Source organism: Hyperolius riggenbachi, chromosome 2, assembly GCF_040937935.1.
Source record: "Hyperolius riggenbachi isolate aHypRig1 chromosome 2, aHypRig1.pri, whole genome shotgun sequence".
NCBI classification, from domain to species: domain Eukaryota; kingdom Metazoa; phylum Chordata; class Amphibia; order Anura; family Hyperoliidae; genus Hyperolius; species Hyperolius riggenbachi.
Window position 1 is genome coordinate 148,177,656 of NC_090647.1, and position 26,543 is coordinate 148,204,198.

Below are 26,543 nucleotides of genomic sequence, written 5' to 3' on the forward strand. Positions count from 1 at the left end.
CCAAAAGAAAAACATTGTTAATGTATGTTCAAAAACCATGTTACCCAAAAGTAAATAAATGTAGCCACACATTCCAGTATATACAAAACAAGAATCAACCTACAAACTCTAGGAATGGAACCAGTTTGTAAGCAGGAGACTGCCCGTTTATAATTTAATCAGAATTATACAGTAAAGACTCAGTTCAAACGTATTGTGCATGCGTTGCAGGAATGACCCCATTCAATTATATTAAATGGTTCCGCACTGCATCACACACACACACACACACACAAATGTGCATGCAGTGCACTGTAGGAACGCACAGCACAAGTACCTGTCACACAGTCTATGCACTGTCAATGTGCAAGTGTTTCCCAGGCCCTAAAAGCAGGGGGGAAAAAAAAACAAACAAAAAAAAACAAACAAACAAAAAAACAAAACAAAACAAAACACCTGGTTGTTGTGAGTCTGACTTTGAACAGGTCCTGTGTAGGAGTTTATAGAGCAGAATGCTCCGCTGAATGTGTAGTAAAGGTCAGCTACACTATGTAAATGTTATAGAATATTACTTTCACTGTCCTGAGCTGACTTTCTAACTGAAAGAAATGAAAAAGATTTCTATCTTCCACTTGGTATTTTTTTTTTTAAGAATAAATGCGAAGAAAAACCTTAACATTTTTGATCCAGTCACGAAAAGGGCTACCAGTGTCACCAGAGACAAATGACAAAAGCCTGACATGAAATATAGCTCTACTGGCTGCAGCTGCTTTATGCAACCTGCTGTACACTAGTTATGTAAAGGTTTCTGACAATCACTATTCCTTCCATAGCTTCACAATGAACAGGTCAGCAGAGCTTTTTTTTAGCGCTGGTCATTTGAAAAGCTCTTGCTAGTGCAATGCTATGGGGGATTTTTATAAAGTCACATCGCTCAAGTGAGATCAAGCTCATAGCATTACATTAGCAAGGATTTTTAGAAACACAAGAGCATGATTGCTCCTGAAGACAGGCCGCTCCATACTGCACACGCACGTTTTTCAACAATTCTCACTGACTGAGGGCTGGTTCACACTGCAGGACCTTTTTCTAAGCGCTTGTGATTTTAAAAGCTCTTGCTAATGTAATCCTATGTGTGTCTTCTCATTTGAGCAATAGGATTTTATAAAAATCCCCCATAGCATTTCATTAGCAAGAGCTTTTCAAATCACTAGCACTTGAAAAAGCTTTCACAGTATGAACCAGTAATGAAATCTCAAAGGATGCTAAAAGTGCACTGCATACGGTGTCCAGCCTGCTATTCAGAACTTAAATGTTTATTTGCAACTGTAGTGAAAATAAGGTAATGAAGAAAATTGCTTTTTTTATTTTTATTTTTTACAATATTCATTTATAAAAAATTTACTCAGTGTTTGGTCATTGCAAATCTTTCCTCACCCCAATTTACATTCTGAAATTTAATATAGATGGCGACATTGTTCGTCCTTTCAGGTGATCAGTGTGGAATGTTCATTTACTGAGTGTTCTATGCACAGAGGGAGATGCTGCTTGCTTGGTAGTTGGAAACAGCTATTATTTCCCACAATGCAACAATGTTCACAGACGACATCACACTGAGGGGTTTCATCTCAATATCAGCCACACAGATGTCTCCGATTATCTTGAGAAAAGGTAAAGATTTCTAGTAGTAAAGTGGGTATCTGCTACTTATTGGGATGATGTTCAATCCTGGATTCTATGTCTTGTTTAATAAAATACCATGTTTATCTTTATACATTGTCTCCCTCATAAGTCAATTTTTTCACTCTCTTTCTTCACTCATTCCTAAGTTATAAGTGAACTGAGTCATAAAAAAAAAACCAGTTAATCCGGTCCCCCGCTGTGGCTCAGTTTCTTTTTCGCAGTGTGCCTGCTCAGCCCTGGCCATGGGTGTCCTCGATTGTGCTCCTGTTCCTGTCCTGTGCATGCGCAGTACAGGTACTGCACATGCGCAGGACAGCCAGAGGGATGGAAGCGCGATCGAGGACACGCACGGCAGTGCAAGTGCATGGAGCCACGGTGGGGGACAGGACATCTTCAGGGGGAAGCCCCAGATAAATGAAACTTTTTTTATGACGAAGTTAAGGTTCACTTTAACCTTCCTCTTTAATTTCTTATAAACAGCGTAGCTACAACAAAAGCACCGGTAAAGGATTTTCACTTCACAGATTACTAATGCAGTGTACCAGCTAAAGAAACCATCTTTCTAAACATCCCAAAAAAATTCACTGTAGAAAACTACTTAAAGGCTATCTAAAAATGCCACTGGAGATTTAGAACGAGCCGTGTTTTGCTCTTCGGATTAGAACAACAAAGTCAACGTCTTGTGTTAACATCTGGCTAATTGGCTTTTGAGTAAAGCCGTCCCTAAACAAGCTATTTTCAGCTTGTTGATCGAGTAGTGGAAAAGAAGCTTGGCATAAATATCAACATCGCTGTTAACTCCATTGTAAATATCGATCTGTAACTTCACCTGAAAAACTGCTAAGCCCCAAGTTGCCTGGACAACTGTATTCTTACATAGTTCTCTGTCCACTGTCCACCCACATAATAAATGACAGCAGAACAGTTTGGTGTGAAACAAGTTCTGCTTTTCTGCAGGATTCCATTATACAATTCCCAATAGCTGCTACTTGCTAAACTAAACTTAAAATTGAACAAAGCAAATTCCAATAGCAATCAGTAAGATGAATGAATATCGATAGAAGTGGAGAGAATGGATTGTGAGCCAAAAATGCTTGCCAGTGCAATAAAGCCTTCTTCCTCTACTCTCTAGATTAAGCTGGTGAGTAGCAGGTGTAACTTACCTAACAACCACAGAGTAAAGAACAATAGATGCAAGACTGCATCTCCGCATTACAACCATATGCCTCGGTATACATCTGAATGCCAACTATACAAGGGGTGTAAAAGCAAAGTTCCAAAATCAAGGTCAATTTATTATAGGATGATGGACTTCATCCTACCCATATATGCATTGATTCCATGTCTGGATGTACCATAAGGCCTGTATCAGCGTAAAGTGCTAGCCATGACCGTTATATAGCAGTTCTGAAACTGTCTAACATCAAAGATGGTCAATAAAATTCAAATAATTCTGATTTGCATGCAATTTTATGCCAATTGTTTGCAGGTACGCACAGGGTGAATAGAAATGTATAGGAAGTTAATCTGACTGGCTTAATTGCATAAAATGTGCATGAAATCTGCATAGAAGCCAGAATTATTTGCATCCCACTAACCATCTCCAATTGACACTCTCAGGAAGCAGGTAAAAAGGGCACTAGTGGGTAATTTGGGGCACGAGGTTTATCGCTACTATTTACAGTTTATAGCCACTACTTACTATTTACAGCTGCCAACCGTGTGCATGCGTGTTTGTGTAATGGGGGGGAGGGGGGGTTTAGAAGGGGTCCTTAGAGGTTAAAGTTAGGCACCGTGGGGAGAGGTTAAGCACAACTGGGGGAGGGGGTGAGTTAAGGTTAGGCATCGACAGAGCAAGGGTTCTGTGTGAGAGTAGGGTTAGGTTATAGTAAACTAACTAGGAAAAAATTACCAATATTTTCCTATCGTAATTAAGTAGTAGAATGTTTTCAACCCATATTCTACTAATGACTTTCTCTGACCCCCTTTTTACCAGGCACTTTCTTTACATGCATGCAAGCTCTTACTATCTACATTGCAGTCAGAACACTTCCCGATAATGTTGACAGGCCATACCCTCTTAGTGACCCAAACATTTTGCCTGGCTAGAGAGTACTCCCATAAAAAAAGGTCAGCAGTCCTATGCAAAATACTGAAACTGTAAAGGATAGCGGAGATGCCGCCGCAACAGGGAGCGGCATGGCGGCTATCTCCGCGTCTCAGCCGGCGGTTTCCGCCGCGCGGGTACATGATGGAATTGTGCCTGGGACTGTGGTGAATGAGGGGGAGGCCACCGCAGCGCTGAGCGGCATGGCGGCTGTCCCCGCATGTCTCAGCCAGCGGCCTTTGCCGCATTGTTACACGATGGAACTTTGCCTGGTCCCTCAGTCGCACATAGACTGAGGTCTACGCACGTGCGCACACACACACAGACAGGATCTTTATGCTAGCAGAAGGGGAGTCAGCTGGTCAGCCGACTCCAACACTGATCTTGATTGGCTGAGTGACTGGGGCGGTGCTAAGGAGCGCTCCCAGTATATATAGAACATGCCTGTCAGTTGTTCCTTGTCTGCTGTTGCATATGCTACGGGTTAGCACTCAGACCCATAGTCAGATCCGAAAGTGTGCTAGAACCAGCAGGAGCTGAGGATCCACACTTAGGCCCAGTGCACACCAAAACCGGTAGCAGATCCGCAATATGCTAGCGGTTTTGGGAGCTGATTTCAGAGCGATTCTAGGTATGTTTAGAGAGGTTTTCTAAACATACCTAGCGGTTTTGGGTGCGTTTTTGTGTAGCAGATCAGGGCTGTGGAGTCGGTCCAAAAATCCACCGACTCCGACTCCTCAGTTTAGGATTCCACCGACTCCGACTCCTAATTTGCATATTACAATTTTGTTGATTAAAAGTATGTAACATGAAATTCGTCTCTTAACTGCCAACGCTTAGGAATTTTACAAGACAACTGAAGTGAGAAGGATATGTAGACTACTATATTTATTCCCTTTAGACTAAAACTAGTCCTTGGTAAGAGTACTTGTAAAAGGTACAACCGGAACAAAGAACATCTATCAAGTGACCATCTATCAAGAGCCACTCCAACACTATGGAACTCCCTACCTCCACCCATTAGGGCAGCCCCCTCCTTCAACACCTTCAAGAAGGCCCTCAAAACTCACCTTTTCACTCTTGCCTACCACCCCTCACAATTTCTCTAAACCCACAGCCGAACTCTGGTCCCCTACCTCTCGTGTCCCTACCTCTCCCTCTAGATTGTAAGCCTTTGGGCAGGGTCCTCACTCCTTTTGTGTCCTACCTGATCATGCACCTCTATTATTGTGCACCCATGCTATGCATTTGAGTGAACCTAACTTGCCTAACTCCATGCTCCCATCCAGTGACTGACTAAGCATTACCTTGTACTCATACTGTGCTGTGTGATCTGGTTTTCTTGTATTCCTGTATTGTCATATTGCTGTTTGTCACCCCTAAATATTGTCTGTAACCTAAATTAATGTCCAGCGCTGCGTAATATGTTGGCGCTTTATAAATACAACAAATAAATAAATAAATAAAATAAATAAGTGTGGGTGCATGTAAGAATGATGTGCAGGTACTCTGCAGGGGAATGAGGAGATTGTAAACAGACAACACCTCTGTATTCAATGTGCACAGCATTCTCAGTGGATTCCCTGCAGCTCTGTGGGGAGTGCATATGTAGAGTATAGTACTACTGTGTAACAAAGTAAACCTGAGACAGATGAAATTAAAGTTTTATACATACCTGGGGCTTCCTCCAGCCGCCTTCAGGATAATCAGTCCCTCGTTGTCCTCCTCCACCACCTGGATCTTCTGCTATGAGTCCAGGTACTTGAGTCAGTCAAGCGTAGTGCGCATGCACACACTCCGCCGCCAGGAGCATACTACACCTGTGCAGCACTATTGCGCAGGTGCAGAATGTTCCTGGCTGTGGGAGCGGGGTGCGGCCGGACAGCGCTGACTGGCTGAATTACCAGGACTCATAGCAGAAGATCCGGGTGGTGGAGGACAGTGAGGGACTGATTAGCCTGAAGGGGGCTGGAGGAAGCCCCAGGTATGTATAAAACTTTACTTTTCATCCGTCTCAGTTACCCTTTAATTTGTAGTCACCAAACCAAATTTTAATAACCTATCAAATTATTTTATTTCATCAGCAAAGGGAGTGCATACATTTGCATAAATCAGCATCAATGCAGAATTATTTCCATCTCGTGACATAGCTACACATCAGGCTTTATTCTTACAGCATAGATGTTATTTAGTATATATAAGAGATTCCTGTGTACACATCATATATACAGTCACAATCAGATATGTATATCTGACCTTAAAAATACGGGGACTGCTTTATTGAAGCAGCACAAGTAACTAATTTTGATTGGTTTATTTCATTTTTGTGGACTAAGCACAGCTATTACTGTATATATACATTATTTTTAATGACTATTATCTGAGAAATAGAACATTTTATCATATTTTCTATTTTAATTACAGTTACAAATTCATTAGGAGTCGGTGCATTTTTTCCCGACTCCGACTCCAGGCACCCAAAATTGCCCGACTCCACGACTCCGACTCCACAGCCCTGCAGCAGATTATACATATTGTTACAGTAAAAGCCGTTACTGAACAGCTTCTGTAACAAAAACGCCTGGCAAACCACTCTGAAGTAGCGTTTTTCAGAGCGGTTTGCTTTTTTCCTATACTTTACATTGAGGACGATACGCTTCAGAAAACCGCAAACGTGCAGCAGGAGGCACGTTTGCGGCTGGGCAAAAACCTCAAACCGCCGGTGTGCACCAGCCCATTGCAATACATTAGCCAAGCATTTTAGCAGGCGGATGTGGCCGGCGGATCGCTCCAAAAACCGCTCGGTGTGCACTAGGCCTTAGCCAGATTATGTTGATAGCTTAAAGTACTAATTAAATTGTATTATTTGTTATGACCCTCTGCTAGCCTTGACTACTCTTCTGTCTTGTGATTCTGTGCCTTTACCTATCTGATCCAGTTGCCGACTTAGCTTATCCCTCACTCGGATTCTGTATTCTACCCTTGTACCGTATCTGTAAGTGTGTTGCCGAACCAGCTGGTCTGACTCTTCTGCCCTCACCAGTGAGCTTAGTCCTGGTGAGGGACTCTCAGTTTAGTAATCACCTGCTCCTCAGGTAGATAGCTGCAGTACAGTCTTAATCACCTGCTCCTCAGGTGACTAGCTATTACAGTACGGTTTGGATCTCCTGCCCCTCAGGGGATCACCTCCTGCAGTACAGTGTGAATCACTGGCTCCTCGAGTGATCACTCTATATTGTCTTACTGTGCGTCACCCGCTCCTCAGGTGAACCCATCACTACTCCTCTGTGTCTCCAGCCTGCTGGAGTACTGTTTACTGTGTTCTTTAGAGATACCCCCTTCTACCAGCTCCTCTGGGATAGTGGGCATCTCTATCAATATTTACTGTTGCACCAAACACTATCTTACACCTGAGTGTCCTGTGTCTTGATATACTTGTATTATTGGGGATTCTGCAGATCACCACATAATCAGTTATAACATCTATATTATTGGTGATACTGCAGATCACCAATGATCAGAAAATCTGTTCTTGCTGACGCCAATCGTTACAGAAACCCAATAATTTCAATACTTGAATGAGCAACCTGCTTACTGCAGAGCAGGTTCAAAAATCAGCAAGAAATTGTTATTTTGTATTTACGGTATATACAGGGAGTGCAGAATTATTAGGCAAATGAGTATTTTGACCAAATCATCCTCTTTATGCATGTTGTATCCTCTTTATGCATGTTGTCTTACTCTAAGCTGTATAGGCTCGAAAGCCTACTACCAATTAAGCATATTAGGTGATGTGCATCTCTGTAATGAGAAGGGGTGTGGTCTAATGACATCAACACCCTATATCAGGTGTGCATAATTATTAGGCAACTTTCTTTCCTTTGGCAAAATGGGTCAAAATAAGGACTTGACAGGCTCAGAAAAGTCAAAAATAGCGAGATATCTTGCAAAGGGATGCAGCACTCTTAAAATTGCAAAGCTTCTGAAGCGTGATCATCGAACAATCAAGCGTTTCATTCAAAATAGTCAACAGGGTCGCAAGAAGCGTGTGGAAAAACCAAGGCGCAAAATAACTGCCCATGAACTGAGAAAAGTGTGCAGCTGCCAAGATGCCACTTGCCACCAGTTTGGCCATATTTCAGAGCTGCAACATCACTGGAGTGCCCAAAAGCACAAGGTGTGCAATACTCAGAGACATGGCAAAGGTAAGAAAGGCTGAAAGACGACCACCACTAAACAAGACACACAAGCTGAAACGTCAAGACTGGGCCAAGAAATATCTCAAGACAAATTTTTCTAAGGTTTTATGGACTGATGAAATGAGAGTCTTGATGGGCCAGATGGATGGGCCCATGACTGGATTGGTAAAGGGCAGAGAGCTCCAGTCCGACTCAAGACGTCAGCAAGGTGGAGGTGGAGTACTGGTTTGGGCTGGTATCATCAAAGATGAGCTTGTGGGGCCTTTTCGGGTTGAGGATGGAGTCAAGCTCAACTCCCAGTCCTACTGCCAGTTTTTGGAAGACAACTTCTTCAAGCAGTGGTACAGGAAGAAGTCTGCATCCTTCAAGAAACAGAGTAACCAAGCAGCTCAGGGTGACCCAAACTACTAGGAATGTATAGGGGGATAAAAGGAACCAAAAAGCCCTCCTACTAAAAAAAGCAAAGCTTGGTGTAATTGCCTTCTTAAAACAGAAGGAAATTTGCAATAATTCAGTTATAAATGAACATTTGTGGTTACCCACAATGCACACCTACTAAATATGCAAATTATCCCTTTTTGCCCTTGTTAAGCCAAGCAAGCATCCAGAACCGCTGGTTTATAGCAAGCCTATAGCTTTAAGTTTTACACAGCCTTATCAAACCCACATGTAGACAGCCTGTTTCGGACTTTTGGTCCTCATCAGTATATTATTGCAAATTTCCTTCTGTTTTAAGGGATAATTTGCATATTTAGTAGGTGTGCATTGTGGGTAACCACAAATGTTCATTTATAACTGAATTATTGCAAATTTCCTTCTGTTTTAAGAAGGCAATTACACCAAGCCCTCCTTCAAGAAAAACATGATTTTCATGCAGGACAATGCTCCATCACACGCGTCCAAGTAATCCACAGCGTGGCTGGCAAGAAAGGGTATAAAAGAAGAAAAACTAATGACATGGCCTCCTTGTTCACCAGATCTGAACCCCATTGAGAACCTGTGGCCCATCATAAAATGTGATATTTACAAGGAGGGAAACCAGTACACCTCTCTGAACAGTGTCTGGGAGGCTGTGGTTGCTGCTGCATGCAAGGTTGATGGTGAACGGATAAAAACACTGACTGAATCCATGGATGGCAGGCTTTTGAGTGTCCTTGCAAAGAAAGGTGGCTATATTGGTCACTGATTTGTTTTTGTTTTGTTTTTGAATGTCAGAAATGTATATTTGTGAATGTTGAGATGCTATATTGGTTTCACTGGTAAAAATAATTGAAATGGGTATATATTTGTTTTTTGTTAAGTTGCCTAATAATTATGCACAGTAATAGTCCCCTGCACACACAGATAGCCCCCTAAAATAGCTAAAACTAAAAACAAACTAAAAACTACTTTCAAAAATATTCAGCTTTGATATTAACGAGTTTTTTGGGTTCATTGAGAACATGGTTGTTCAATAAAAAAATTATTCCTCAAAAATACAACTTCCCTAATAATGCTGCACTCCCTGTAGTGCTGACATCTTCCACATCGTCTTACAGTTATGTCACCAAGTATACCTCAGAAGTGCTCACAATCTAATCCCTACTGTAATCTATCATAGTCTAGGGCCAATTTAGAGGGAAGCCAATCAATAAATCTGTATGTTTTTGTGATGTGGGAGGAAACTGGAGTGGAGTGATCAGAGTAAACCCACAAAGACATGAGGAGAATATTCAAACTCCATGCAAGGCCCAAGTCTTTATGCCACAGTGACTCCCAAGAAATGGCTGAAACTAGTTCTAAAATGTTAGCTTATTTTTACCTCACGTGTACCAAAAGTGCAGTATCATATCTTCATATTCTATAATGTGTAACTAGAATAACCATTTCATAATACAGCTACAAAAACAAAACAAAAAAAAGATAGGCTCCTTCTCTGGACACTTTTCCATTAGCTACACAGGACTGGGTTACACTTCAAGAACAAATGAAGAATTAAAAGGCATAATTGATCCCTAAGGGGCTACTCGCAAACACTACAGACAAAATGTATGCAACTGGGTTTAAAAGTCTGGAGTGTCTCAGCTGGTTTATTTTAATACACTATTACAGCCACTGAATTTCATCATGGCACAAATTACTGAGACAACACTAACATAAGGGACTAAGTATAGACAATGCATCACATAAATTACCTCCCATTTATGTTTTTTTTTTTTTTTTTTTTTGCTAAATTGTGTGGTGGGAGAGATTTCTACTGATTGATATTACTTGCTATTACCTTTTGGAACATTACAAAAGTTGTATATTTCTGTGGAAATATATAGCAGTGCTGGCAATTGGAAACCATTTGTATTTTAGGCCAATCCTAAAAGGTGTGCTAGGCTTAAAGCCCACAAAGTGTTCTGTCAGAGAGAGAGAGCGCGCAATAAGTTATACTACAGGAAGGAGCAGGTGAAAGATTGGGGCACTCATTTGCAATAGAACAACCTCACAAAGGTCCTGTCTGAGCAGATCTATCACCACCCTGTATGTATGACCAATGCTTTTGCTGAGATTCTGTTTGCCTGCATAGGTTTGCCAATCCGCTGAATATCATGAGTTGGACTCACAAACCTGATAAACTTTCACCCCTAATTTGTGATGGCCAATAATTAGTAAGTATACAAAAGGGTAAAATAAAAAATAGCCTTGGATAAACCTTTTTATGCAACAATATGAACTCCATTTCTATGTATTTCATTACAGTTAAATAAGGCTGAATCGTCCACAAGCATCAATGAAATTATCTGGAAATCTGTTTACACAATTAAAAAAAAATATATATATATATATATATGAAATGGTTACTATGGAGGTACTGTTCACCATGTAACAAAAACTGCCAATTTATAATAAAATGTATGTAGCAATCTACAATATGACGGCTTGTGCAACATTAGAATGCTATATCTTAGCGTAATACCAAGACATGAGCTTCAGTTTTTTTTTTTAGTTTTTTTTTTATTATTATTATTATTATTAAAGCCTTGAGGCGCAAAAGCCACATAGAAATCTTTTGTGTATACGTACATATATATGTTGTATATACACACACTTTTTTTTCCTGGTAGAATATCAAAACGTTTTACGGTGCAAATGCAACACTTAAAGGGGACCTTAACAGAGCGGCAAAAAAAAAAAAAAAAAAAATTCACTTACCCGGGGCTTCCACCAGCCCCCTGCAGACGTCCAGTGCCCATGCAGTCACTCACCGATCATCCGGTCCCCCTGTGGCTCAGTTTCGTTTTTTAATATAATAAAGAACAGTTCAGCGCTCAACAGGTAATAAACATAGTCCTTCTCAGTGAGAACTCTCAAAATTCCTATATCTGATCACCGATTAAACCATAGTCCATAGACACATCAGTCTTTATAAAGAGAACCAAGTCTTTGTAGCTTGCTGCTAATAAGTTGTGTTATCTTCATACATTCCCCATAGAGAAACAATATACGCTCACCTGATTCTGTGGCTAATCCTTTCAGATCAGCAAAAAGCGTGTTTGGCTTTGCCAACTGTCATCAATCGCATCCGCTCCAGTGATGCTCCTCAGATATCCGGATACATACAAAGAAAATGAACAGCAATAGCATAATACTGTTTGAATACTCTACAGTTTAAAATTGCCACCAGTGCTCCCAGTTTCCAATTCAAACACCGCGTGTGCCTCCACCTCACGGATACACAAGCCTCTCACCAGATGCGGGCGCCGACCCGTAACAGACCAGCACAACAGCGTTTTTCTATATCAGTAGTATCGTTTCCTCCAGATTAATACTCCTAGAGCTCAATGGGTCTAGATGCAGAAGTGAGCGCCTCTGTCACTTCTGCATCTAGACCCATTGAGCTCTAGGAGTATTAATCTGGAGGAAACGATACTACTGATATAGAAAAACGCTGTTGTGCTGGTCTGTTACGGGTCGGCGCCCGCATCTGGTGAGAGGCTTGTGTATCCGTGAGGTGGAGGCACACGCGGTGTTTGAATTGGAAACTGGGAGCACTGGTGGCAATTTTAAACTGTAGAGTATTCAAACAGTATTATGCTATTGCTGTTCATTTTCTTTGTATGTATCCGGATATCTGAGGAGCATCACTGGAGCGGATGCGATTGATGACAGTTGGCAAAGCCAAACACGCTTTTTGCTGATCTGAAAGGATTAGCCACAGAATCAGGTGAGCGTATATTGTTTCTCTATGGGGAATGTATGAAGATAACAACTTATTAGCAGCAAGCTACAAAGACTTGGTTCTCTTTATAAAGACTGATGTGTCTATGGACTATGGTTTAATCGGTGATCAGATATAGGAATTTTGAGAGTTCTCACTGAGAAGGACTATGTTTATTACCTGTTGTGCGCTGAACTGTTCTTTATTATATTATAATTCTGAGTGTAGCACACACTTTTTTGCAGAGAGCGATCCAGGGGCATATTGGGCAGTTTTTTTGGCAGCCTGAAAGTGGAGATTAAATATAGAGGAGCGCACGATATTAAGAATTTCAGTTTCGTTTTTTGGCGACTGGCCAGTCCTTGATCACGCTCCTGTCCCCGTGGCCGTCCTGCGTATGTGCAGGAGAGCTACAGGGAACGGAGCTCAATCAAGGACACGTGCAGCTAGAGCAGCGCAGGTGCACTGACCCTGTGACTGGCCAGCCGCCAAAAACTAAACTGAGCCACGGCGGGTGACCGGATGATTGGTGAGTGACGGCACGGGCACAGGACGTCTGCAGGGGCTGGTGGAAGCCCCAGGTAAGTGAAACTTTTTTTACCACTCGGTTAAAGAGACACTGAAGCGGGAAAAAAAAATGATATAATGAATTGGTTGTGTAGTATGAATAATTACTAGATTAGCAGCAAAGAAAATATTCTCATACTTTTATTTTCAGGTATATAGTGTTTTTTCTAACATTGCATTATTCTATAATATGTGCAGATTACACAACACTCAGCATTCAAAATGATTCTTTCAGAGCAGTCTGTGAAGTAATGACCTTTCCTCTAGCAGAGAAAAGGTAAACAGTTCACTTACACTTGAGATAATAAAAGTCAGATAACAGCCCTCTCCACGACTAACTTAGTCGTAGAGCTTAAGGGCTTGTTTGCATAGAGATAACAGCTGGAGTTTCTCAACTCTTCCTGTACTGGAAACAATTAGACTGATGTACCTGATCTTAATGTTTTATTTCTTAGCTGTACTACACATACAAATCATAATATCATAAAAAAATTTTTGCTTCAGTTTCTCTTTAAAGAAAACCTGAACTGAAAACTAAAAGTCAAAATAAGCATACACAAATCATACTTACCCTCCATGTAGTCTACTCCTCAGTGTCTTTCTCCTGTCCCGCGTCCTGTTTGTTCACTGTGATCAAGGGAATTTTCCGTCCTCCATTTTGAAAATGGCCATTACCCATAACAGCTTTCTGCTCAGCACACAGTTAAACTGTAACATCGCCCACTTGAGCCATAGGGAAACATGGACATTACCTGGTACATCAGTTTTCCTCTCAGCTATAACTGACAGCAACTGATATTTTACCAACAGCAACTGATATATTTCAGATCTGACAAAATATTGTCAGAACTGGAAGGGATTATTGTCAGAAGAAAATGGTGAGCTTCTGAGAGGAACTGATGGCACGGTAACTATGTAATGTTCATTTAAAGTTACCTCATGTGTTTATTTTAAATAGGTTTACTCAGTACAGGTTCTCTTTAAAGGGAAGGTCCAAGCAAAAAAAAAAAAAAAAAAAAAATGAGTTTCACTTACCTGTGGCTTCTACCAGCCCCATGCAGCCATCCTGTGCCCTCGTAGTCACTCACTGTTGCTCCAGTCCCCCACTGGCAGCTTTCTGACCTCGGAGGTCAGGGCCACATTGCATACATTTTTACGCATTCCAGCTAGTGCAGGAACAAAAATTTACGTGTTGCACCACTAACGGGTAAAAATGTATGTGTTAATGTCCCTGCACTAGCGGGAATGTGTAAAAATGTACGCAATTTGGCCCTGACCTCCGAGGTCAGAAAGCTGCCAGCGGGGGACTGGAGCAGCAGTGAGTGACTACAAGGACACAGGATGGCTGCATGGGGCTGGTAGAAGCCCCAGGTAAGTGAAACTCATTTTTTTTTTTGCTTGGACCTTCCCTTTAAAGAGACTCTGAAGCGAGAATAAATCTCACTTCAGAGCTCATAGTTAGCAGGGGCACGTGTGCCCCTGCTAAACCGCCGCAATAGCGCCTCTAAACGGGGGTCCCTTCACCCCCAAACCCCCACTGCGACACTTGGTCGCAGACTCGGTCGCTCCTGGAGGCAGGGCTAACGGCTGCAGCCCTGCCTCCAGTCACGTTCATCAGCGGCGCATCGCCGCCTCTCCCCCGCCCCTCTCAGTGAAGGAAGACTGAAAGGGGCGGGGGAGAGGCGGAGATACGCGCTGACAGACGCGAGTGGGGCAGGGCTGCGGCGGTTAGCCCTGCCCCAACCAGGAAGTGCTCCCCCGCTGAAACGAGGGGATTTGGGGGATCAGGGACCCCCGTTAAGCCGCGGGATAGCGGCGGTTTTGCAGGGGCACACGTGCCCCTGCTATCTATGAGGTCTGAAGCGAGATTTATTCTCGCTTCAGACTCTTTAAAGGGGCACTATGGCAAAAAATTGTAAAATTTAAAATATGTGCAAACAAACAAATAAGAAGTACGTTTTTTCCAGAGTAAAATGAGCCATAAATTACTTTTCTCCTATGTTGCTGTCACTTACAGTAAGTAGTAGAAATCTGACAGAAGCAACAGGTCTTCAAGTCCATCTCTTCATGGGGGGATTCTCACGGATTTATTTATTTTCAAAAGCACTTGGTGAATGGCAGTTGCTCTGTCCAACTGCCAAAAAACTGTGTAGCGAGCAGGGAAGCTGGGCAGCATCATTGTTTATAAAGATATTCCCTAAAAATGACTTAAAGAATAAAAGCTTTGCTGAGAATCCCCTATCAAGAGATAGACTAGTCCAAAACCTGTCGGTAATGTCAGATTTCTACTAACTACTGTAAGTGACAGCAACATAGAAGAAAAGTAATTTATGGCTCATTTTACTCTGGAAAAAAATGTACTTATTTGTCTATGTTTGCACATATTTAAAATTTTACAATTTTTCGCCATAGTGCCCCTTTAAGGATCCCATTCTGTCTTATGGAGGAGAGCTATGACATGAAATACAATATACAGTATCAACTGAGGCTTTTCTCAACTTTGTCAATTGTTGAAGAAGGAGTCATCAGAGGTAACCTCTATACATAGACAGGTAAAGTACCTGTACAGGCTGTTTAATGGCTTTAACAATTCACTATTGCTGTAGGTATGGAGTAAGGCTGGGGTAACAGTGTACTACATGAAAAAAACCGGATTAGTAACATTCTGTTGCAGTGGCATCAGTTTTTCATCCGGATTGCTGTTCCGTTTCTGCGTCGCCACCTACCTGGTATCTGTCACCATCTCATTCGCGTTCCACCGCCGCCGCTCGAGTCCTCTTCACAGAAAAACGCTGGTACACATAATCCAGAGCCCCATCAGAAGCATCAGGCTACCAGTGGTTTGCAAAAAACCTATGGGAATAGTCCCTGAGCACCAGGGAGGATTTACATTGGTTCGCTACTCAGTGAACCAATGAGAACCTCTCTGGATAGAGAAGCTTCCCATTGGGAAATGGCAAACCAATGATAGCCTGCTGCTTCCGATGGCAGTCTTGGAACTGTATACTGGAGCTTCTTCCCCGCAGTAGACCAAGCAGCAGTGGCAGAAGAACTGAATGAAAAGCGACAGGTGAGTAGGTGTAGACATATGTGGTAACTAGTCTATGGAGAACGGACATGGTCCACTCTCATAGGCTAGCATTGATTCCAGCGGCCTCCATCGCCATCCACTTCAACTGATCTGGCAAAGCTGTACAAGTCCCAAACTTATGTTTCACTCACTAGAATGGACTAATGTAAATGGATCCTATGCTTTGCAAAGCATTGGTTCACATCAGTCCTGCTAAATTGAATTTTGTGCCAGTGTGAACCCAGCCTAAGTCTTGCAGCCTAAGTGTACCTTCCTGTTGTGTGTAGACGTGTACACCACTGGTTTTCAGGTTAAAAAAAAAATATATCTCTTCCCTACAGAATTCCCTACTTAGATCCCAGGCAGACAAATGCTGCATCCACCTATTATCCAGGAGATATGTGGGCATGCCTATAGAGCGTGCCCTAGTGGCTGCAGCTCTGGCGCTTTGAAAGATTAAGCTCCTATCCAAACAGAACTTGCTAGCCATGCCTTCAGGTCGTGTAGCTGGATTTTAACCGCAGAAGTTTCACACAAATACATTTGGGCATTATGGGTAGTAAGTTCTGGATAGCCTGACATGGGTACTAAGTTCTGGATAGTCTAACGCAAGTTATGCTCAAATGAGTGCCTTCGGAGGCTCTGCGCATCGGTGTGCAGAGCCTCAGAAGACGCTCATTTGAGCGAAACGTGCGTCAGACTATCCATCGCTCCCACTTCACCCCACTGACAGCAAGATCGGGTAGGATATTTTAATTGAAACTGGACTTGTTTATCTATGTTGTCCAGCCGGACCTATTAAAGCTGTGTTTTATACAAGGAGCTGCTAGTGCCAGCCTGTTTTTTTTCTACTGATGTCAGACTAAGATGTTTTCTTGGGTTTGAGCACGCTAACCCTGTAACTTTTACCCAGTTTTTGCCTCAGTCATCTATGATGGATAATCTTGCCAAGCACTAGTGACTGTGGTGCCTGTTGCTGTTTCCTCCTATCTTATATTGAATATTTGCATCTATGTGCTGGTGGCACTTAGCATAAGTCACTCCAGCTGCTGGGGGCAGATATGAGAGTCCAGTACTCTATGCAGTGAGAAAATCCAGGAACAACAACTTCTTTTCAAGCAGCATAGGTTATTTTCATAAGACAGCAGCTGGTTGACACAGATTGTCAGAATTGAACATTTGGCAGATGACGGCTGACAACCATTGTCTAGTCAAGCCATTTGTAAATAAAGAAACTATCAATGCCTTGTAAAAGCTGCTAAAGATAGCAAAATCAGAAATGCAAAGTATCTGGATTACTGATTTACTGATCAGGAGTTACTTTTGAAGAATTGTGTGAATAATGCACAATTGTTTAATGCACCCAAACATAGAATGCTGACAAGCTGGCAAGTTTAGTCACTTACATAAAAAGCAATAGTAAGAACCCACAAGCTCAAAAAAGTGACTGAATTAGGCCAAGATTGCATGCAAGGATCTGCTGATATTGTACTAAAACCAAGATGTATAATCTGCCTAGATATTTAAGAGCAAGAGAAAGGTCAGATAGGTGTGGTCACTAATGTAACATTATTACTTCTATTATTGAACAACATCTTACAGGAACGAAATATGAATACAACTAATGATCCAAGTAGTACTGCAGTTGCTCATCTAGGATTATTACTATCAATGTTTTATGGAGCGGTGGAACTATCTAAAATACTCCCATGAACTGCATAGAACACCACGTTCCATGAGAAAGAGTAACCTGACAGGCTTTGTATAAGGCTTCTTGCACACCAAGACGTTGCATTAGGTGGCACGTTAAGGTCGCATAACGTGCACCTAACACAACGTATGGTGCTGCAAGAGCCGACGGTAGAGTGAGCCGCGTTAGGCGGCTCGAGTCCTATAATGTCTCCCAGAGTGGCGCTGATTGGCCAGCGGGACCACGTGATGCGGAGCGAGACACTCCGCATCACGTGGTCTCGCCGGCCAATCAGCGCCCGCCAGTGCAGTGAATATTAAGTAGCCATGTGCGCGGCTACTGTAGCTGGCTCTCCCCGCCTCCTCTCCGCCCCCCACTGCGCATGTGCAAACAGTCTAACGCGGCTATAGCCGCTCCAACGCCGTAGCATGCTGCACTTTGCACAGAACGTGCAGCGTTACATGTAACGCAACGTGGGCTGTGTGAACAGCCCACTTGTGTTACATTGCTGTGCGTTGGGGGAGCGTTACAGGCGCACTAACGTGCGCCTGTAACGTCTTGGTGTGTAAGCAGCCTTAATGATGAAAGGGTTGGAGAAAGTGAGGGGGGGGGGGGGGGGGGAACATTGTTAGGGTTAAATACTTATGTGCTCTTGCATCTCCCCCAGAGATGCGGCCCTGGTGGATTCAAATATGCAGCAGAGTCTCTGGCCACCCTTATCTGCATTGCCACGGCCCACTGCCAGCTTGGCAGTCGCTGCCTAATTAGTGGCCTGTGGCAACACAGGCGAAGGCTTCCAAAAAGCTTTTCCAGTGTTCAGAAAACATGGTCAAAACTGTGTTCCTGGGGAGGAAAGCAGAGCGTCACCAGTGACCCAATGAAGTCCGATCAGGCAAGTAATTAAGCTTGAGAACCCTGCCCTCCCTTCCTTCCCAATCTGCTATCATTGAGACAGAGCTTGGCATGACAGGATCTGTCATTTTTACCCGACATTCTAGAAGGGGTGCCAACACTTGTTCCTACTGCAGAAGACTGTATCTGAAGAGTATCTTTATCACTAGAACCAAAGGTGGTCCATGAGGTGCAAATTAATTTGACTTACATTAATATTTCATGTAAAAATAGTATGCAGCAGAAAAATGGACAAATCAGAATCTGCTAAAAGATATTTTAATTCGTCCAACTACAAGCTGCTAACAACTTACATAAAATGTAATCTCAGTCATTTCTGCCCATTTCAACAACTCTCTAATTGCTGCTAATCCCCAACCACCAAACTGTTGGGGCTCTCCATGGCCCATTTAAGAGCTGGCGCAATCCAGGTTTTGCACACACGTATGATGAAGTCATTGCACACAGCATACCGTCAGCAATTCCATGCACAGCCTAGGCACCAATCAGGTTAGGAATGTCAACACATAGGGAGGTGGGAAAAGGCACTTAAGCCCTGCAACATCCGTAACAATAAAGTTCTGGGATGGACACTCAAAGAAGAAAAACATTTTCTCAATTTATGTCCAACTTATCTTGAAACACAGAATGCTTGAGGAAACTGCTGATTACACAAAAGGGGGCGTGAAAAGATGAAAGATTAATCAAGGTAAACCATAAAGCCTCTTTCACACAACGTTGAAAAACGGATGCGATTTAAAGAGACACTGAAGCGAAAAAAAAAATATGATATAATGAATTAGTTGTGTACTATGAATAATTACTAGAAGATTAGCAGCAAAGAAAATATTCTCAGGTATATAGTTTTTTCTAACATTGCATCATTCTATAATATGTGCAGATTACACAACACTCAGCATTCAAAATTATTCTTTCAGAGCAGTCTGTGAACTAATGACCTCTCCTCTGGCAGAGAAAAAGAAATTTGTTTACTAACAGTAAGAGATAATAAAAGTCAGAAGACAACCCTCTCCACAGTCGTAGAGCTTAATGGCTTTTTTGCATAGAGAACAACTGGAGTTTCTTAAAGAGACTCCGTAACAAAAATTGCATCCTGTTTTTTATCATCCTACAAGTTCCAAAAGCTATTCTAATGTGTTCTAGCTTACTGCAGCACTTTCTACTAGAACAGTCTGTAATAAATCAATGTATCTTTCCCCTGTCAGATTTGTCGGCCTGTGTCTGGAAGGCTGCCAAGTTCTTCAGTGTTGTGGTTCTGCTATGAACTCCACCTTTCAGGCCCCTCTCTGCACACTGCCTGTGTGATATTTAGATTAGAGCAGCTTCTCTCTTATCTTTTACAAGCTGGATAAATCGTCCTCTGAGCTGGCTGGGCTTTCACATACTGAGGAATTACAAACAAGGGCAAAGCTGTTTGCAGGAAGAAAAGAGCAGCCTGAAACTTCCGTGCATGAGAACTGCAGGGGGGAAGAAACACACAAATGATCTCTTGAGATTCAAAAGGAATGCTGTATACAGCCTGCTTGTGTATGGATGTATTTTTCTATGTGTGGACATACTGTACATCAACCTACTTCCTGTTTTGGTGGCCATTTTGTTTGTTTACAAACAAACTTTTTAAAACTGTTTTTAACCACTTTTAATGCGGCGAGGAGCGGCGAAATTGTGTCAGAGGGTAATAGGAGATGTCCCCTAACGCACTGGCATGTTTACTTTTGAGCGATTTTAACAATACAGATTCTCTTTAACTCTTCCTGTACTGGAAACAATTAGACTGATGTATCTGATCTTAACCACTTAACGACCAGCTAACGCCGATAGGCGGCGGCTTGTGGTTTTGCATGGAAACTTTCCATGCCAGTTCACGGAGACTGTCTCCGTGAACAGTGTGCGAGCCGCGATCAGCATAACGCATAATGTAAACACGCGGGGAAGAAATCCCCACTGTTCACATCAAGACGGCACTGCTGCGCAGCGGAGATCGGGGATCGCCGTCATTTGATAGGCTGAAGCCTATCCTATCAGGCGCAGGACGGATATCCGTCCTACTCACACGGGAAGAGAGAGGGAGGTAAGGGGAGGGAGCGCGCGATATCGCTGCAGAGGGGGGCTTTAAGGAGACCCCCCCCCCCCCCCCCGCTCGGCCACACGAAGTGGCGGCGATCATACCCCCCCATCAGGTCATCCCCCTAGTGGGAAAAAAAAGGGTTGGGGGGGGGGGGTTGTGAGTCTGATCGCCCTGCTGTAATGACGAACTGTGCTGCGGGCTAGAGAGCCCACGCGACTGGAGGCAGGGCTGCAGCCGTTAGCCCTGCCTCCAGGAAGAAGTAAATCACGACTAAATCTATGACCAAGTTTTGCGGGGGTGGGTTTGGGGGTGAAGGGACCCCCGTTTAGCAGCGCGATAGCGGCGTTTTAGCAGGGGCACACATGCCCCTGCTAACTATGAGCTCTGAAGCGAGATTTATTCTCGCTTCAGAGTCTCTTTAAAGGGATACTGTAGGGGGTCGGGGAAAATTAGTTGAACTTACCCGGGGCTTCTAACGGTCCCCTGCAGACATCCTGTGCCCGCGCAGCCACTTACCGATGCTCCGGCCCCGCCTCTGGTTCACTTCTGGAATTTCAGACTTTTAAGTCTGAAAACCACTGCGCCTGCATTGCCATGTCCTCAATTCCGCTGATGTCACCAGGAGCAGACTGCGCAGACACAGACCATACTGGGCCTGCGCAGTATGCTCCTGGTGACATCAGCAGGATTGAGGACACGGCAACGCAGGCACAGTGGTTTTCAGACTTTAAAGTCTGAAATTCCAGAAGTGAACCGGAGGCGGGGCCGGAGCATCGGTGAGTGGCTGCGTGGGCGCAGGATGTCTGCGGGGGACCATTAGAAGCCCCGGGTAAGTTCAACTTATTTTCCCCCGACCCCCCCTACAGTGTCCCCAGGAATTTAGCTCAACATTCCAGTCCCCAATCACTGTCAGTTTGCAGTGACACTGTACAGAGCGGGAGTAGAGGTAAGCAATTGCAATCTCAAGATACTGCTGCATGGTGCCTAATGCTGCATACACACTTGAGATAAGTCTTTGGAAAAGGCAAGATCACAGACCAATTTTACCCCATTACATGTAGTATGAGAGCCATACTCTACACAGTCTATTCTATGGAGCTGCACTCCCCATCAGATAAAATCTTTGCAAGATGCTGCACACAGAGATGCCAGTACACATTCAAAAGATAATTATCTGCAAAAGATCTCTTCCTGCAATAGATCCATTCCTGCAAAATGCATTCATAGTCTGAGATCTGCAGATCATCATACACACCTTGTTTAACAGGCAATCATCTGCAGATCAGATCCACCAGGATGGATTTTCAGATCTGCAGATGATTGCCAGATATGCAGATGAAGTCTGTTAAACAAGGTGTGTATGAGGATCTGCAGATCTCATAGACTATGAATGCATTTTGCAGGAATGGATCTATTGCAGGAAGAGATCTTTTGCAGATAATGATCTTTTGAATGTGTATGGGCATCTTTGTGTGCAGAATCTTGCAGAGATTTTATCTGATGGGGAGTGCAGCTCCATGGAATAGACTGTGTAGAGTATGGCTCTCATACTACATGTAATGGGGTAAAATTGGTCTGTGATCTTGCCTTTTCCAAAAACTTTTATCTCAAGTGTGTATGCAGCATAACTGTCAGGACCTGTAACCCAGTTAGCACCAGCTTCATTCTAACCCGTTTGAGGACCAAGAATGTAATGCACATGGTGCTATGCTGGCTCCTAGCTTCTGAGACATTAACAGAAAACCCTCACTAATTTTATTTACAAACTATACACATTCCCAGAATAATCATTTGGCCACATTTCTTAAGAAAATAACTTAAAAAATATGCAAATTTCCTGGCTGGAATAATCATCTTCTGGCTATTAAATGCTTACCAATTCACTGGGAAAAAATATGCAAATAAAGAACACCTGCATACTTGTTCCAGACAACGCCTAAATTAAACAGCACCAGCATGACAGTCAAGCAAACTGTTTTCAGAAGGTCAAAAATAACAGCTTTTGTGTTTGTCTTATGACAACGATGATCTATCCTAATGGACACAAAGCTGGTATTCACAATACATTTGTCAGTTTTAATTGCATCTTCTGAAAGTACATCCGTCATCCTAAAAACAGCAGCAAACTATGTATACCTCCTGATGCCTGCTATGAGCTAAAGCTGCTAAACATCTGCAACAGGACTAAATTAACCTCTAATGCAACTATGAAGGACATATGGCAAAACTTTTGCATAAACTCTTCCAGGCTGGGCGGACACTTGACGGAAAAGCTTGAGTATTTCTGCATTTTTCTATGCAGTTTTTTTTTTTTTTAATATAAATATTCTCCCCTTTTCAATGGAAAAAAGACAGTCATTTATTAAAAACGCATGCGTTTTTCCCTCATAGGATGGCATTGCAATTAACATATGCAGAAAGAATCTACATGTCGTGGCTTTTGAAAAGGTTACCGTGCAGAACACAGATGACTGCGTTTTGCAATGTGGCCAATAGACTTTCATTATGTGCGATTTCAACTTTAAATAAATAAATAGGTGAACCAATAAGCCCAAGAATGGAGCCTGTAGTGGTGGAGTGGTCTCTAAGCAGAGATGCATTCCACAAATGCAATCACAAATATGAGAGGAGCGCTCATGCCAAACAAACAGAAGACACCCAAAGTCTGCATAAAAGCCTTGCGAGTCAATCCTCAGGGTATAACCACCACCCTGTGACAGTTGCACCTGTCTGTGACTCTCCAAACAGTTGGCTACTCACAAGGAGCAGCGGCCATGAATGGCTATTCTGAGTAGTTGGGATGTGGGCCACTTCTCGCCACTATGGCAGTTTAGATTTAGTCCTTCCGCAAGTCCCTCCTTTGTTGTCACACCTCAAAACAATAAAAAAGGACCCTTCCAATAGCATAAAAACTGCCTTTTATTAGGTTAAAAGCCTCACATAAGTTGCACAATATCAACAAGCTGATGGTACAGATCCCGAGGATGTAATGGACAGCCTTGGATTAGGGGACTGCTAATGTAAAGGCTCCCAACACCCATTCAACTCTCCTACATTACAAAATGTCATCACTGAAAATGCATGCATGGCACTCAATCTCCATTAACACGCATATTTTAGATTCCTCACGGTGATCGGATGTAATCCACTCAAAGATTGGAAGTGTTCTACCAAAACAGATTTTTCATAAATCCAGGCCGGGTTTGCTCAGCCACTCTGCAGTATTCTCCAGCCCTACTGGACCTTTAGTAAATCAGTGCAGACATATTCTATTAAACAAAGCTCAATGAATGACTGCTTCTGTAATAAATCAAGAAGCACAAATATTGACTTGAACAAAACAGTTGTTGCCAAGGTAACAAATGTAGAAATCTAAAGAAGTGCTTCTCAAAGCCTAAACTACTAATGTACAGTGCCATTGCTTTTAGAGTAGCCCCCGACACTGAAGGTCGCAAACACGTCCGCACTTCAAAGAACCCACCTCTGGAGCTTGCTCATGAACACAATGCATGCTGGGAGCTGCACTTCATACATATCCCTGGCGGGAGATGTATAGACATCTACGGACCCAGCCAATTTACACTAAAGACAGATCCCCTTTGGATAAAAAGTTATATCAGCTTGCTTTATCTGTTAAGTCTCCCACGCGCCCCAGAAACAGATTCCGGAATGTAGCCCCGCCACCTTGCAGCCAAGTGCCATGGTGTTCTAGGTTTCTGAGATAGACTGCCACGAAAGCGACACAGCACTCAGCTGCAAGGAGGTGGGGCTACATGCCAGAAGCTGCTGCTTCTGGGGGTTCAGAGATTTCAAAGATAAAGACCCGGCAAGTCGGTATAACTTTTTACGATCCGTCTTATATGTAATTTGGCTGTTAAGTCTCTCATGGGATCTTCAAGACAGCCGAGTGTACTGCTCCCCTCCTGCTGGAAGCCACTTCTTCAAGCAATGCGTAGATATCCTTCCTCCCTTCAGCATAGTAACAGTACATGGCACTCAGCTGTAGCTGAGGGATGCGTCTGTGTGTACGTGGCCAAAGCAGTCGACGTAGAAATAGAGTACCAATCCTTACAGGTGTATGGTGCACGTTAAAAAGCATTTCCAAGGTGACAGGTATTAAACACTTTACCTGTTGTGCTTCATAAGGCAGTCATGACAGGGACTGCGTCCTCCGTACCTCCCTGCACTGCTCAGTTTGTAAGCAAATGGTCCCAGAGTAGACCCCGACCAAAGTGCACATGTGTGCAGCAGGGTGGTGTGGCAAATACTCCTTCCGGGTCATATGCACCAACCCGGGGGGGGACCTACTCCAGGACCATTTACTTACAAACAGTGCGGTGCGAGGGGGTCCAAGGATGCAGATTGCATCATAACACCCTTATGGGATACCAGAGGGCAAAAGGTTAGGAGAAATAAGGGGAGCAGGCATATATTGTTATCTGTGCTGATGCCTACCCCTCCCCCCTTTCTCCTCTCAGCCCCCTGTAACTCACCTAAAAGCCCCCTGGGATTATCTTCTGGTCGGCTTGGTCGATCTTGACTGAGCAGGCGCTGGCCGGGCTGCGCGTCTCCGTGGCTGGGAGCGCACAGCACATGACGTCACTACGCCATATGCCTGACGTCATAAGCATGCACAGTGCGCTCGCGGCTATAGGATGCGCACAGCCCGAACAGTGCATCAGCACAGGTAACAGTATATGCCTGCCCTCCCCATTTCCCCAAACATTTTGACCTCTACCTTTAAGAAGCAAAGCAGGTTCAGCGTTTAATACCAGTCTGTCACTTCTGAAGTCCTTTAACTCTTTCCTATTTCACAAAAAGTTTTATTTGTTGTGTGTGTCATGCTTGGAGATTTCTCCACTCCTTGCCTGGGCAAAAAGTGATGAAAATCCTCAAAGATGGGGACACAGGGCAGCAATGAAAAAAAATATATTTTTTTTTCCATGGAACTGGACTTTAAAGAGAATCCGAGGTGGGTTTAAAGTATGTTATCTGCATACAGAGGCTGGATCTGCCTATACAGCCCAGCCTCTGTTGCTATCCCAAACCCCACTAAAGTCCCCCTGCACTCTGCAATCCCTCATAAATCACAGCTGTGCTGTGAGGCTCTGTTTACATCTGTAGTGTCAGTCTCAGCTGCTCCCCCGCCTCCTGCATAGCTCCAGTCCCTGCCCCCGTCCCTTCCCTCCAATCAGCAGGGAGGGAAGGGATGCAGGCGGGGACTGGAGTTCTGCAGGAGGCGGGGAGAGCAGCAGACTGACACTATAGAGATAAACACAGCCAGCTCTGACAAGCTGTTTGTCAGCAGCGTGGCTGTGATTTATGAGGGATTGCAGAGTGCAGGGGGACCTTAGGGGGGTCTGGGATAGCAACAGAGGCTGGGCTGTATAGGCAGATCCAGCCTCTGTATGCAGATAATTATTCTTCAAACCCACCTCGGGTTCTCTTTAAGGTAGCTCAATCACCACAGTTCTAGTATCAATGTTTTAGAGGTGATGTCTGAAAAGATTGAAAGAAACTGTCTAAAACATCTAAAACAAATTACTGGACACTTTCTTTATGCACTTTCAAAAATGTGTAACGGTAATGTAATCTGCGTGCAGGCCTAGTAACTATACTGTCAGTGTAAAGCCCCATCTACACCATACCATTTTTTTGTGCGATTCGATTCATCGATTCGATCAGACATGTCCGATCGGTATTCAATTCGATTGGTAGTGTGATTGATTTGCCATTGTTTTGCAAGGACATTGGACCACACTATTGAATCAAATCCTGATCGGACATGTCGGATTGAATCGAAATCGATGAATCGAATACAAAGAAAAAAAAAAAAAAAATTGTATGGTGTAGATGGCGCTTTACTGCTGATATTTTCAGACATATATCTTACATCCAGTTGAATGACACCATAGCCAGTTTCACCACAAACTCAAAAGAAAAGCACATGTGTACATTAAAAGGGAATTGATGCTTACAACTAATACTCTGTAAAAAGCGAACTAATAGTGGTATCTGCACGTACCTTTACCACAGTGCCCTGGAAGCCTTGAAAACCCTGGGCACTCAGCTATGCAAATAG

General features: G+C 43.3%; 1 protein-coding gene across 1 annotated transcript in view; it reads right to left on the reverse strand.

Annotated features, from left to right (window-relative positions):
- SPATS2 (spermatogenesis associated serine rich 2) overlaps nt 1–26,543 on the reverse strand; it is a 197,928-nt gene that overhangs the window by 133,113 nt on the left and 38,272 nt on the right. The window lies entirely within an intron of this gene.